The sequence below is a fragment of the Rana temporaria genome, chromosome 1 (genome assembly GCF_905171775.1).
Source record: "Rana temporaria chromosome 1, aRanTem1.1, whole genome shotgun sequence".
NCBI classification, from domain to species: domain Eukaryota; kingdom Metazoa; phylum Chordata; class Amphibia; order Anura; family Ranidae; genus Rana; species Rana temporaria.
Genome location: NC_053489.1, coordinates 505,663,396 through 505,677,751, shown reverse-complemented (window position 1 = coordinate 505,677,751; position 14,356 = coordinate 505,663,396). Strand labels below are relative to the sequence as shown.

The window sequence follows — 14,356 nt, the reverse complement described above, 5'->3', positions numbered from 1 at the left end:
CAATTCTGGCCACACTTTTGGAGGGCTCAAATGGCCTACAGGTATAACATTTGCAAGATTTAAATTTTTTTTTAAGCTGCACAGTTTTTCCTTGTCTACAGGGGCCTCTTAACTTCATATGATGTTTTCTTTCATAAAAGATCCAATGTTTGACTTAGCATTTAATAGACATCTTATCACCTTAGTGAATAGTGTCTTTACATTTAGGGACTTTGTTGATACTCAGTTAGTCTTTTTTTTTTAAATACAAAAAAAGCTTTTATTATAGTAGTAAAGTTTACAGGAGAACATTTACAATGAACACAAAGCAATTAACAGTTTAGGACCCATTAGCAACCATCTCTTCCTCCATTTCTTCATCATCAGCTTTCTCTGAAATCAATACCTCATTTCCAAGTGTACGGTCCTTGCCAGCAATCTGACCAGACTGCAACAGGCCTTTGAGTCTTTCTACTTCTGCCAGGGTGGTAGCATTGGCAATGGCATTCTTAATAGCTTCTGCGTCCCCGGGAAAAGGTCCAGTTTTCTTCTTCTTTGCTAAGCCTGCACCCAGTGTGAATGTTTTTGATCGATTGGCAATCATCATCCACCCCGCTTGCCGTTGAACATACTCGCTGCCTCCTCTCACTCTTTTTGTCTGATTTTCTGGAAATCCAACACACAGATTTGTGGAAGTCTGAAGACCACAGTCTGTAATTTCACTTGTTAATGACTGGATTCCTCAACAGACTGAGATAGGTGAGGTTTTTAAAAGTAGATACATTGTCCAAGTCACCCAGTTCCATGATACTGTTGTTGGTGAGAATCAGTTTTTTAAATTAGGCAATATCCGCTCAAGACCTTCTCCTATATGACATATCCAGTTGTTGTTCAATAATAAAGTCTTAGGCCTCTTCATAAAGGAAATCCATCCACCTTCCTTATCTCATTGGTCCAGTGAGGCCCCAAGGTTCTCAATAACTGGGATTTTGTACCCCCGCAGGTCCAGCTCCCAGTACCACATGACATTTGTGTACTGCGCTGCCTGCTCGATAAGATCCGCTGTCATTTTCACCATGGCGCCAAACCACACGAGACCTCAACTCAACCAGTCGCTTCTCAGAGCTAGCAACAGCATGGCCACTCAGTTAGTCCTTTTATACATCCTAGGTTGAGTTAACTGAAAAGACTCTCAACCTGCTTCTGGTAATGACTATAATTTGTGAAACCATTTCTCAGTTGATTGTGTCTTTTAAAACTGATTCCTTTAACTCAATTGTTAACTCTCCAGTTTTACAGCTTAACCTCCCTGGCGGTCTTCCCGAGACTGACACGGGGTTAGATTTTCTTGCTACTATCGGTAACCCCGAGTCAGTCTCGGGCTTGCCTCGCTAGATCCACAGGCACTTTTTACTTACCTTGTCCCTGGATCCAGCGATGCCACCGCGCTGTGTGAGCGAGCGGGACCTCGCTCGATTCACATAGTGCCTCCGTGTGACGCCGATCTCCGTTCCCTGCGACGTTACGACGCACGGGGACGGAGAACGGCGCCAAATTCAAAAACGTAAACAAACACTATACACACAGTATACTGTAATCTTATAGATTACAGTACTGTATGTAAAAAAAACACACCCCCCCTGTCCCTAGTGGTCTGCCCAGTGTCCTGCATGTCATTTTATATAATAAAAACCTTTTTTTCTCCCTGCAAACTGTAGATTGTCCATAGCAACCAAAAGTGTCCCTTTATGTCAAAAATAGTTTTAGATCAGCTAAAAAACAGCGATAATAAATTATAATCACTTGCAGAATTGTGCGATAGCGATTTGTGGGGAAATTCGTCATAAAAAAATAAAAGTAATGACAGCGACAATTCTGCAACTGAGCAAATTTCAGTGATTTTGATTTGATTACATTATTGAATAATTTTTATTATAATTATATTATTATTTGTTATAATTATTTATAATTATTTATTATATTATAATTTATAATTTTGTTTTTAAAAAAATGTAATACACGGGATGCCTATTAGAATCTTGTTTGGTCAGATTTAAGTGAGTTATTTCTAAAAATTACAGACCTACAATATAAAACGCCAAATTTCCTTGCAAATAATGGTACCGCTTTTAGCATGTTTTTTATGAAAGAATCATACCGCCAGGGAGGTTAAAGTGGTTGTAAACCCACTCTGACAAATTGCACCTACAGCTAAGCCTAGATTAAGGCTTACCTGTAGATGCAAGAAATGTCTCCTTAACCTACATGGTTAAGGAGATATTTGCAGAAAACACTGCTCCAATGTCTACGGCGCATGTGCGCCGTAGATAACGGCACAGGCGCACTGAGCATTCTGGCATTTTGATTGGGATCATGCTGGTATTATGCCGGTCCTGCACGCATGTGTGGGATTGTGCCGTCCCACGGACATGCGCGGGAGTGACATCATCGCTGCTCTGGCCAATCACATCGGTGATACCTGCCTGAGCGGTGATACCCATAAGAAGCGCGGAGGGGACATGGTGGCGGCGGAGGAGGGGAACGAGAAGCGCGGAGGGGGCCTCGATTTTAGGTAAGTCATTAATAATGAGCTAGTATGCTATGCATACTAGCTTATTATGCCTTTCTCTTGCAGTTTTTTTTTTGTATGAAAAAAATCAGCTTTACTTCCTCTTTAAGCGAATGCACTGATGTTAAATAAAAATAAATAAAAATAATACTGTTCACCAGAATGAGGGTCCATAAATGTGACTTAAAGGGCCTGATTAAAAATACCCTGTTTTGTTAACCCTTTTGCTAACAAAGTCATTTTGTTTTCTTCTTTTTTTTTGGACAAATGCTTAAAAGATCCTGAAGTATAGTTAAAGCCCCTAAACATTAGATATTTTCAGAAAGCAGAGACCCTGGAGAAACAATTGGTACTTCCAAAATAGTAATTCAAAATTTTCAGGTCACACAATATTAAGACAACTGTTTATAAAATATACATGTTTTAGTAACAAATGCAATGCATTTACTTTTAGGTCACACAAAAATTATCCAGGGGGCATGGGCTAGCTGCAGTACTGGATGGTCATCTGATTCCTCTGCTGTGCTCTGCCAGGATAACCTAAGCAGTTATGCAGCTTCCTCATCCGCTGTAGCTTGATCCTGTTGTGCACCGCCAATGACAGAGAAAAACGAAGAAAAACAATCTAAGGTTGTTAGTTTCTGCAGGCTTACAGAATAATTTTTGAAGTCTGTGAATTTAAAGCGGAGGTTCACCAAAATAAATTTTTTCTCAGAACAACTTCTTCTAACATGTACAGAAATTATTTTATTTTTTTACGCTGTACATACCTTATAATCTATCTTTTCATTCCGGCTTCCGGGGACTTCTCCCCGCGGGAGTAGGCATTTCCAAGCTGAGGAGGTGGATAAGGCTCCGCCCCCCGTATTGCATAGGCGCGTCCGAGTGACGGCGTTTCCGAAAGAAGCCAAACATGCAGATCTGCTAGTCGGCTCTATATGGTGCAGGCTGACAATTGGCCCATACATTAGTAAAGGAAATAGTTTTTTTGAACTAACTTGGTCCAAATCAACAATTTAAAGTTAAATAAAACCTGGAGGTAGGCTTTAAAGCGGCTGCATACCCCTGTAGGTTATTTTACCTATGTTTACTGGGGTCAGTAAATAAGAGGAAGTTGCACTTCTGTACATAAACCAACCAAGTGATCCTGCTTCTTTTTTTCTTTGCAGATGTTTGTGGATTTAAAGTGAACACATGTGCTGTTTATTCAGTATCTTACAATTTACAAAGTAAACACTTTGTAATGTGAAATTTCACTCTATAAAAAGCCTCAATTTATTTAGTAAATCAACCCCTTAGCATGCATTGCAGTTTCTCTTATTTATCATCTTATCACAATTACAGTCAATTATAGAAATCTCTGAATTTTCAATTTTTTTGTTGTTCACTACTAGCTGGTACTATATGTTTTCATTCCTTAGTGACTACCGGAAAATTATTATTTTTGTATCATTAAATATAGTCACAGACAGTTTATTTACTATGTTATCAGACTGTCTTACAGACTCACAGTAATTCTCATTTCTTACTGAATTGTTGCCATCCCATCACTATTATCATACAGAAACTAGAATACTAGGCAGTGTTCGTTTTAGGATCTGGCTAAGGTTGAAAAAATAGGGCTTGTGTCAATGTACTTTTGTATGCTTTAAACAGGTTTTGCATTACAACACAAGTCAATGAGAATTCAAAACCCACTTGAAATGGTCACCTGTAGGGTAAATGCAAATAATTTTAGAAACATCTTAAACTTATGTCAGACCTATGCCATTACCACAAGTCCAAAGGTCATCAACCCAGGCCCTTTTGGAAGTTAAAGGGATAAATAACGGAAATTTAGAAATGATTTACTACTTATAGGGCATATACTACAACTGAATAATCCATCACCCAAAACAACTCCGTGTTTGAATTAACCCTTTCACTGCCAGGCCCTGTGCTACATTTTGTACACTCAGGTAGCCAGACCATTGTTGCAAAGTTTTTTTCACTTATCGCTTTCAGAATTTGTGAAAGACCCCCAAAACCATATATTTTCTGAAAGCAGATGATACATAGAATAAAAAAAAAAGGTGCTACTAAATTTTAGACCCCAATATATTCGCAAAAAATACACTAAAACCATTATTGGCAGATAACAACACAGCTAATTTTACAAAATTCCTTCTAGATCCCTACTAAATATAAAATCTAAATTAGTTAGTAAATAACAAAAGGTTTTAATTTTACATTGTGATGAATATGCAAATTTCTCAAAAAATCAGAAGGTTTTCATTGTTCTCTTACAGCTTTTGGAAATTTGTGAAAGCCCCCCAAAACCATATATTTTCTGAAAGCATATGATCTCTAGAATAAAAAGGAGGTGCTACAGATTTTTTAGACTCCACGATATTTGCCCAAATGTTTATTGAACCAATATATTGGCAAAAACACAGCTACATTTACAAAATTCCTGCTAAATCCCTATTAAATATAAAAGCTTAACCTGTATGGAGTTAAAAAATAACAAATATTTGTAAATTTTAAATTGCGCCTGTTTGCAAAATGGTGAAAATCAAACTTACCCAAATTTTTTTTTAAAAATCTGGAGGTTTTAATTTTTCACTTACAGTTTTTAGAATTGGAAAAAGGCCCCTTAAGCTAGACATTTTCTAAAAGCACATGGCCAGTAAAATAAAAAAGTGCTACTGATTTTTTGGGCACCGCAAATGTTCTTCAAATTAATATTAAAATCATTAATATTGCACTTTAACACAACATAAATTAGCATTACCATACAGGCAGTCTTATTTATGTCAATTGGGATTCAACGGCTGCACAGGCATAGCTGCTGTTCCCAATCTAACATCCGTGTGGGTGTGGTTACATGACCCCGAACGTAGATAGTGTGAGCTCAGAGACATGCATGCGGACCTACATGGATGTAAAGTTGGGAGCAACGGCTGTGTTTGTGCATGACATCAATGGGACTGCCTGTAGAGGGATGCACAGAACACTTTTGCATCCCTGTAAAGGTATGCTGTGTATGCCCTGCGTGAACAAGGCCTTAGGCCCCTTTCACAGAAGCCGTTTGGGTCTGCCTGTCAATTTTTTAGGCAGGCCCAATCAGACCACCCATTGTTCTCTATGGAGAGACTGATGTAAATGGACATGTGTCCATTTACACCCGCTTGAATCTGATCCAGTCCACTAAAAACAGACGGATGAAGATTCCATTCCACATCCATCTAGCAAAGGGGTGTCCAAACATTTTTCAAAGAGGGCCAGATTTGATGAAGTGAACGTGTGTGAGGGCCGACCATTTTGCCTGAAATTCTTTGAACCATTTAAATTTGGTCTAAGTGTGTTCAAGCACTAATACACTGCCCAACAAGAATTATCTTGCCTTTGTGGTTGTGTGTGATGAAGAGATGAGCTTGGGCGTGTTATTTGGGTATACCATATTTGTTGGCATATAACACGCACCTTCACTTTAAGAGGGAAGTTTCAGGAAAAAATAAAATTTTAAATTAAGAACTGTGATTCAAAATAAGGGTCAGTGCCCATTATAGCAGCCTCACCATTGCTATCAGTGCAGCCTGATCAAAGGGGGGGACAGGGAAGGGGCGGCACGAGCACCAAACAGATTACATACAGGAGAATCTCCTGTTTACATGGTGGACTATTTAATACAAAGTCCCGCCTCCTATGATGGACAGAACAGTCGTCCAATGGCAGCCTAGGAGACGGGACTTCCTATTACAGACACCCTGGGGACCACAAAAGATATATATATCCAAATTACCAGGGGGGCCACATTAAACCAGAACACGGGCTGCAATTGGCCCGCAGGCCAGACTTTGGACATGCCTGATCTAGCAGAAACTAGCGGCGCTTTACTGCCAACGCCTGGGTGCTTTTTGCAAATTATTTTTTACAGTCATTTCATTTTTTGGGGGGTGGGTCTTTGGTGACATATCAAAGGTCCAAACAGACCCCCATAACTGTTTTTTTTTTTAAGACAGAGAAAGGGACTTGAAGACAGTCCCTTTTCTCTGTATCACTTTACTTAAATGAATGAAAATCTGCATAGATATTCCATTCATTCAGAAAATGTCAGTCTGATACATTGTAACATTCGCGGTTACAATATATCAGCTGTCAGTGTCAGTGGGCACTTGCAGCGATCAGTAGTGATCGCTGCATGTGCTCTCTCTTCTACAGGGGGGAAATTAGTAAACATATGTTTACTAAAGCCCCCAAGCCCCAACTTCCCCCCCACCCACACAGCTCCCTCCCCCACCACGATCTCCAGCCTGACAGATCACGGAAATCTGTGCACAGAGAAGATGCAGTCGGAGGGAAGGGAAGGGGAGATGCCGTTTGGAGTGGCCATGGATCGGGGGTGTGGGGGCATTTGGGGGGCTATCTGACTGGTGGGGGGACACATCTGGACCCCCACATGTCCCATGCAGCACCTGAAGCCGGCGGTAGTGGAAGAGGAGGGATGCTAATGATGGTGGCTGTGTAGAGCGGGTTTGCAGGGGGGGTAATTAGTGCAGGGAGGAGAAGGGGGTGAAGGGGATAGAATAAGAGAGTGGGGGGCAGTTTTAGATAAAAGGGTGCAGCAGGGATAAAGAGGCAGGGGACAGGGAGGTGGCGGCGTAGGTGGGGGTGGCACATTAGGGGTTAATTACTCTGATCAGTGGGTTGTAATCCACTGATTAGAGTTATGTAATAAGCTTTTAGAAGAGGGAGAAATGTGGTCCGTATGCCGTACTGACCTGGCCACCTGCGGACACTTCTGCACATCCATACGGCGTACGGATCTGGCAGTGAAAAGGTTAACAATGGTTCACTGAACTTCAGATGTCAAACCCAAAATCCATTGAAATCAATGGGAACTGAAATAATCACATTTAAACTGACATTTTTCTGGGATAATATGGGTGGGTGTCAAATATTTTTTTTTGTTACGAGGGGGGAGGGGACCCTGACAAACATGTACTATTGCATGTACTATTAAACATTTTTTTTTCAAGTTTCATGCAGGATGTAGCAGTGTTTTGTTTTTAGCTCTTGATCCTTTTTTTAAAAAGAAAAAAAATAACACACAGACTCTTGGGGGGGGGGGGGGGGGGATTTACTAAAACTGAAGCACTTCGGAATCTGTGCATTATAGCCAATCAGCTTTGAACGTCAGCTTGTTCAATTAAGCTTTGACAAAAAAACTTGGTAGCTGATTTGTTTCTATGCAGAGTCGTGCCAGATTTTTCACCATGCAGTTTTAGTAAATAACCCCCTAAGGGTCTCCCAAAATACACAGCAGATTCCCAAGGGACTGTGTCTATGTGCTGTATATTTGTTTTATATTTTTGAAGCTGGCAAAGTAGTTTTCCTTGCCAACAATTTAATCAGTATTACTTTTTCTTTGTAAATGTCAATTTTGCTGTAGCACATATACAGCAAGAATGAGTAAAAATAATAATAATACAACCCACCCCAAAATACATACTAGACATTTCAAGTGTGGTATGCATTTTAAGGGACACAAATAACCCCCCCTCCCCCCAAAAATTCATTAGTTAATATGAGCATGCAGCCTGGTTGGCCAAGAAAGGGGGAGGTGGGAGTTGCATCTCTTGAACCATATCAGTCCACTAAATACCCCAAACAGCTCCTCACTGTAAATTCAATGTCAATCAAAAGCCCACTGCTGATAACTTGCCCAAAAAGAAAAAATCTATTAATGGCCTGAGACACAACTGATCCCCAGTAGCACCAGCTGTTTGAATGAATCATCTATATAAAGGAAGGGTGAGGATAGTTGTGATATTGTCAAGGCCATGTGGTCATAATTAGGCAATGGAAGGCTCCATACCCCACCCATTTGCTTACATGGCCAGAGATTGAGACCAAACACTAAGCTCATCCCTAAGTGCTAAGTGACAAATACAATGCTGTATGTTATTTTAATCCTAACATTGGAACACACAAAAATGCATTCTTATAGGTGGATTCAGAAAGACCGCCTTAACTTTGCGGCGGCGTAGTGTATCGTGTTTACACTACGCCGCCGTAAGTTAGCAAGGCAAGTACATGATTCACAAAGTACTTGCCTGCTAAGTTACAGCGGCGTATCGCAAATGCGGCGGGCGTAAGCGTGACTAATTCAAAATAGGCTGAGGGGGCCTGTTTTATGTCAATATGGGTTGACCTGACGTGATTGAAGTTTTTTAGGAACGGCGCATGCGTCCGTGTACATATCCCAGTGTGCATTGCGGCTAAGTACGCCGCACGGACATATTGGTTTTGACGTGGACGTAAATTACGTCCAGCCCTATTCACGGATGACTTACGCAAACAACGAAAAATTTTCAAATTTTGACGCGGAAACGACGGCCATACTTAACATTACTAGTCCAGCTATTTGATGGAATAACTATACGCCTGAAAATGCCTTACGTAAACGGCGTATCTGTACTGCGTCGGCCGGGCGTACGTTCGTGAATCGGTGTATCTAGTGATTTACATATTCTACGCCGACCGCAATGGAAGCGCCACCTAGCGGCCAGCCTAAAAATTACACTTTAAGACACGACTGTGTAAGACACTTACGCCGCTCGTATCTTAGCCTAATTTAAGCGTATCTGGTTACCAGAATACGCCTAAATTTGCGTTGGCGCAGATTCAGACTTAGGCTGGCATATCTACTGATACGCCAGCCTAAGTCTTTCTGAATCCACCTATTAGTTTTACTTTAAGATAGCATGGACCAGTGAGTGGCAGTGCTTACTATAAATAACATATATGGCCTTGTACACACGACCGAGTTTCTCGGCAAAAACCAGCAAGAAACTTGCTGTGTTTTTTTTTTTGCCGAGGAAACCGGTCGTGTGTAAATTTTTCGATGAGGAAGCTGTTGAGGAACTCGTCGAGCCAAAAATAGAGCATGTTCTCTTTTTCCTCGACGGGAATGGAGAAAATTGGCACATCGAGTTCTTCGACAGCCTAACAAGGACTTGACGAGCAAAACGATGTGTTTCGCCCGTCGAGTTCCTCAGTCGTGTGTACAAGGCTTTAGCATTTCAATTTACCGGAGGCCAATTACAGTTCGGTCTTGACCGAGAATCTCATCGTAAATGAAACGCCGTTTTCCTCAACGAGTTTCTTGTCAGGCTTGTCAAGAATCTTGTCAAGCTTTCTTTGCATACACACTGTCAAGACAAAATCTCGTCATTCTCAAACGTGGTGACATACAAAACGTACGACGGCACTATAAAGGGGAAGTTTGATTTCACTGGCGCCACCCTTGGGGCTGCTTTTACTATTCTCATGTTACTGCGTGTTAAGTAAAAGTTTGTTGGGAGATGATTTGCGCTTTTCAGTCTGTTACAGCGTGACAAATGTGCTATCTCCATTACGAACGCTACTTTTACCGAAGGTGCGCTCCTGTCTCATACTTGATTCTGAGCATGCGCGCATTTCTAAGCATACACACGAACGTGTTTCTCGTGGTAAACCAGCCCAACAAGGAAATTATGACTCCCGACGAGAAAAAAGAGAACATGTTCTCTTTTTTTCTCGTCGAGATCCACGATAGTTTTCTCGACGAAAAACATACACACGACCGTTTTCCTTGGCAAAAAAGCTCTGCCAGCATTTTTCTTGATGGATTTTGTCGAGGAAAATGGTCGTGTATATGAGGCCTAAAATTTACTGGAGGCCAGCGAAAAAAAATAAAATAAACCTCACACAAATATTGTGGGGGTAATCCACAAAGATCCGGCGTAACGTAAATTTTACCATTTAAGTTACACTGCCTTAAAATTTCTACCTAAGTGCCCGATCCACAAAGCACTTACCTAGAAATTTTTGGCTGTGTAACTTAAATTCTGCCGGCGCAAGGCGTTCCTCTTTTCATGGGGGCGATTCCCATTTAAATTAGGCGCGCTCCCGCGCCAGCCGTACTGCGCATGCTCGTGACGTAATTTTCCCGATGTGCATAGCGCGAAATTACGTTACGCCGAGCTTTGTGGATTGCGACGGGTCAATAGATTTGCGCTTTTCAGTCTGTTACAGCGTGACAAATGTGCTATCTCCATTACGAACGCTACTTTTACCGAAGGTGCGCTCCTGTCTCATACTTGATTCTGAGCATGCGCGCATTTCTAAGCATACACACGAACGTGTTTCTCGTGGTAAACCAGCCCAACAAGGAAATTATGACTCCCGACGAGAAAAAAGAGAACATGTTCTCTTTTTTTCTCGTCGAGATCCACAATAGTTTTCTCGACGAAAAACATACACACGACCGTTTTCCTCGGCAAAAAAGGTCTGCCAGCATTTTTCTTGATGGATTTTGTCGAGGAAAATGGTCGTGTATATGAGGCCTAAAATTTACTGGAAGCCAGCGAAAAAAAAAAAAAAAACTCACACAAATATTGTGGGGGTAATCCACAAAGATCCGGCGTAACGTAAATTTTACCATTTAAGTTACACTGCCTTAAAATTTCTACCTAAGTGCCCGATCCACAAAGCACTTACCTAGAAATTTTTGGCTGTGTAACTTAAATTCTGCCGGCGCAAGGCGTTCCTCTTTTCATGGGGGCGATTCCCATTTAAATTAGGCGCGCTCCCGCGCCAGCCGTACTGCGCATGCTCGTGACGTAATTTTCCCGATGTGCATAGCGCGAAATTACGTTACGCCGAGCTTTGTGGATTGCGACGGGTCAATAGATTTGCGCTTTTCAGTCTGTTACAGCGTGACAAATGTGCTATCTCCATTACGAACGCTACTTTTACCGAAGGTGCGCTCCTGTCTCATACTTGATTCTGAGCATGCGCGCATTTCTAAGCATACACACGAACGTGTTTCTCGTGGTAAACCAGCCCAACAAGGAAATTATGACTCCCGACGAGAAAAAAGAGAACATGTTCTCTTTTTTTCTCGTCGAGATCCACAATAGTTTTCTCGACGAAAAACATACACACGACCGTTTTCCTCGGCAAAAAAGGTCTGCCAGCATTTTTCTTGATGGATTTTGTCGAGGAAAATGGTCGTGTATATGAGGCCTAAAATTTACTGGAAGCCAGCGAAAAAAAAAAAAAAACTCACACAAATATTGTGGGGGTAATCCACAAAGATCCGGCGTAACGTAAATTTTACCATTTAAGTTACACTGCCTTAAAATTTCTACCTAAGTGCCCGATCCACAAAGCACTTACCTAGAAATTTTTGGCTGTGTAACTTAAATTCTGCCGGCGCAAGGCGTTCCTCTTTTCATGGGGGCGATTCCCATTTAAATTAGGCGCGCTCCCGCGCCAGCCGTACTGCGCATGCTCGTGACGTAATTTTCCCAATGTGCATAGCGCGAAATTACGTTACGCCGAGCTTTGTGGATTGCGACGGGTCAATAAAGTTGTGTCGGGAAAAAAAAAAGATACGGCGGGAAAAAAAAATTCAAAATAAAAAGAAAATCGCGTCGCTGGACAGAAGGGTCTGTTTTTACAAGGTGTAAACAGTTTACACTTTGTAAAAGCAGCCCTAATTTTGCGTTTGCAAACTAAAACTTACGGAGAAAAAACGAAGCGTAAAAGCTTTGTGGATCTCCGTAAGTGCTAATTTGCATACCCGAGGCGGCATTTCGACACAAAATGCCCCCAGCGGCGGATGCGGTACTGCATCCTAAGATCCGGCAGTGTAAGTCCCTTACACATGTCGGATCTTCTGCCTAACTATGGAAAACTGATTCTGTGGATCAGTTCCATAGTTAGAAACAGGGATATGATGGCGTAACAGCAGTTACGCCGGCGTATCCCTTTTGAGGATCTGGCCCTAAATTCTTTACTGCAAAACTGTTTCAAATATAGGCTATATAGTATTGTGAGTTTTAAAGTGTTCATATCAGTGGCTTTTAAGATAAACTTTTAGGCCCAGATTCACAAAGCACTTCCGCCGACGTATCTCGAGATACGTCGCGTAAGTGTAAATATGCGCCATCGTATCTATGCGCCGTGCCCACATATTAAGATACGCCTGAAAATTGGCTTCCTAGGACCCAAGTAACTTGCCTACACCGTCGTATCGTGGGCGCATATTTACGCTGGGCGCATTTTCCGCTCCCATTGATTTTCTATGCACATATGCAAATGAGGGAGATACGCCGATTCACGAACGTAGTTGCGCCCGGCGCATAATATACACGGTTTGTGTAAGTCGTACGTCCAGGGTAAATTTATTCCCCATATAGGAGGCGCAACTCATGCAAAGGTATGGACCAGGGAACACAAGCCGTCGTATCTTTTGTCATTTACGTTGTACGTGAATATGACTAGGCGTAGGTTACGTTCACATCGTAGGCAGTGATTCGACGTATCTTAGGCAGTTGTTTCGACGTGATTCTGCACATGCGCACTGGGATGAGACCACGGGACGGTGCATGCACCGTTAGTTTTAAGTACTTCTATGGCGCTTGGCTCATCATTTGCATGGGGTTACTCCTCATTAGCATGGCTCACGCCCACTTCCACCTACGCTGGCTTACGCCAAGGAAACCCAGCGTATCTTTAAGAGCGAGTGGGAGCAAGCGCTTTGTGAATCCAGTGATTGCCTCTGTGCGCTGCGTTGGTGTAGCGTATATTAGATACGCAATGCCCACATAAATATGCGCTGATGTATGTGAATCCGGGCCTTAATTTTTAACAAAAATGTTATACCTACTTGCGCTATGCAATGGTTTTGCACATAGCTGCCCCAAGCCTCCTCTTCTCAGGTCTTCCACCAGTGCTCCTGACTTCCCTCCCCTTTGAGTGCCAACTGTAGCAAGCCACTTGTTATGGGGCACTGGTGTGGGCTTATTCTCGAGCCAGCTCTGTGTGTCCATAGACACACAAAATATGGCCTGGCCTGGCCCCTGTTCCCTCCTCACTGGTTGTGATTTGAGCCTATGAGCAAGAGAACCGAGAGAACCTCTGCTCTTGTGCATGTCGCAGGATCGAGATCAGGCTCGGAAAAGTATAAGAGGAGGCTGGGGGGAGCTGCACACAGAGAATGCATTAGGGTAAAAAACCTTCAACCACTGTAACACCTCCTATACCACCCAGGTGTACTTCAGGTAAATGCAGGATAAATTTGAGTAACTCCTGGAATTCCGTGAGAAATCAAAATGTAACACAAGGAAACAGATTTGAGTGTTCGTTAGATCTCTAAAGTTAATACAGTGCCAGGGTGGCTTATATCCAAAAGAAAGGAGGGGCTGTGTATTATTGCATATGTCTCTAAATATTATACAAACTCAGTATATTCTTATCATGATTTAAACTTGCTGAATTTAGTTTAACAATGGCTAAAAGATGACTTTGCTTATACAATCAGGCTGCTTCATGAATAGGCTTAACCACAATGACTAGAAGTAGCAGGGTGTGTCTATGCAAACTGTTAGTTAATCTAAGTATGTCAAAACACATATTGAAAAGTTAATTTCTACTTAATAATGGAGAGAGTTATTTTATACATTATATTACAATCCCCTCTTTTATCACAAATGTGATAATCAGAAACCCTGAAACCCAGACATTCACCTGGACTACTTCCCATTAATGTATCATTATCCTAAGCATGTAAAAATATAGAACAATAAACAGATAATCTCAGCTTCATAGCAATTGTCTATGAAATACAAAGGGTGGAGGGGCGTGACAGTCCTTAAAAGCAAATGGGAGGGGCATGCTAGCATTTAGGCCAAAATAAAAAATAGTCCGAAAGAAAGACTTCTGAATATCCAATAAATTCATGAAAGGGAAGGAAAAGGAAATGTCCACATTATA

General features: G+C 41.7%; 1 pseudogene; it reads right to left on the bottom strand.

Annotated features, from left to right (window-relative positions):
• Nucleotides 1–319: 319 nt before the first annotated feature.
• Nucleotides 320–1,057, bottom strand: LOC120924990 (annotated as a pseudogene).
• Between the last annotated feature and the right edge of the window lie 13,299 nt (nt 1,058–14,356).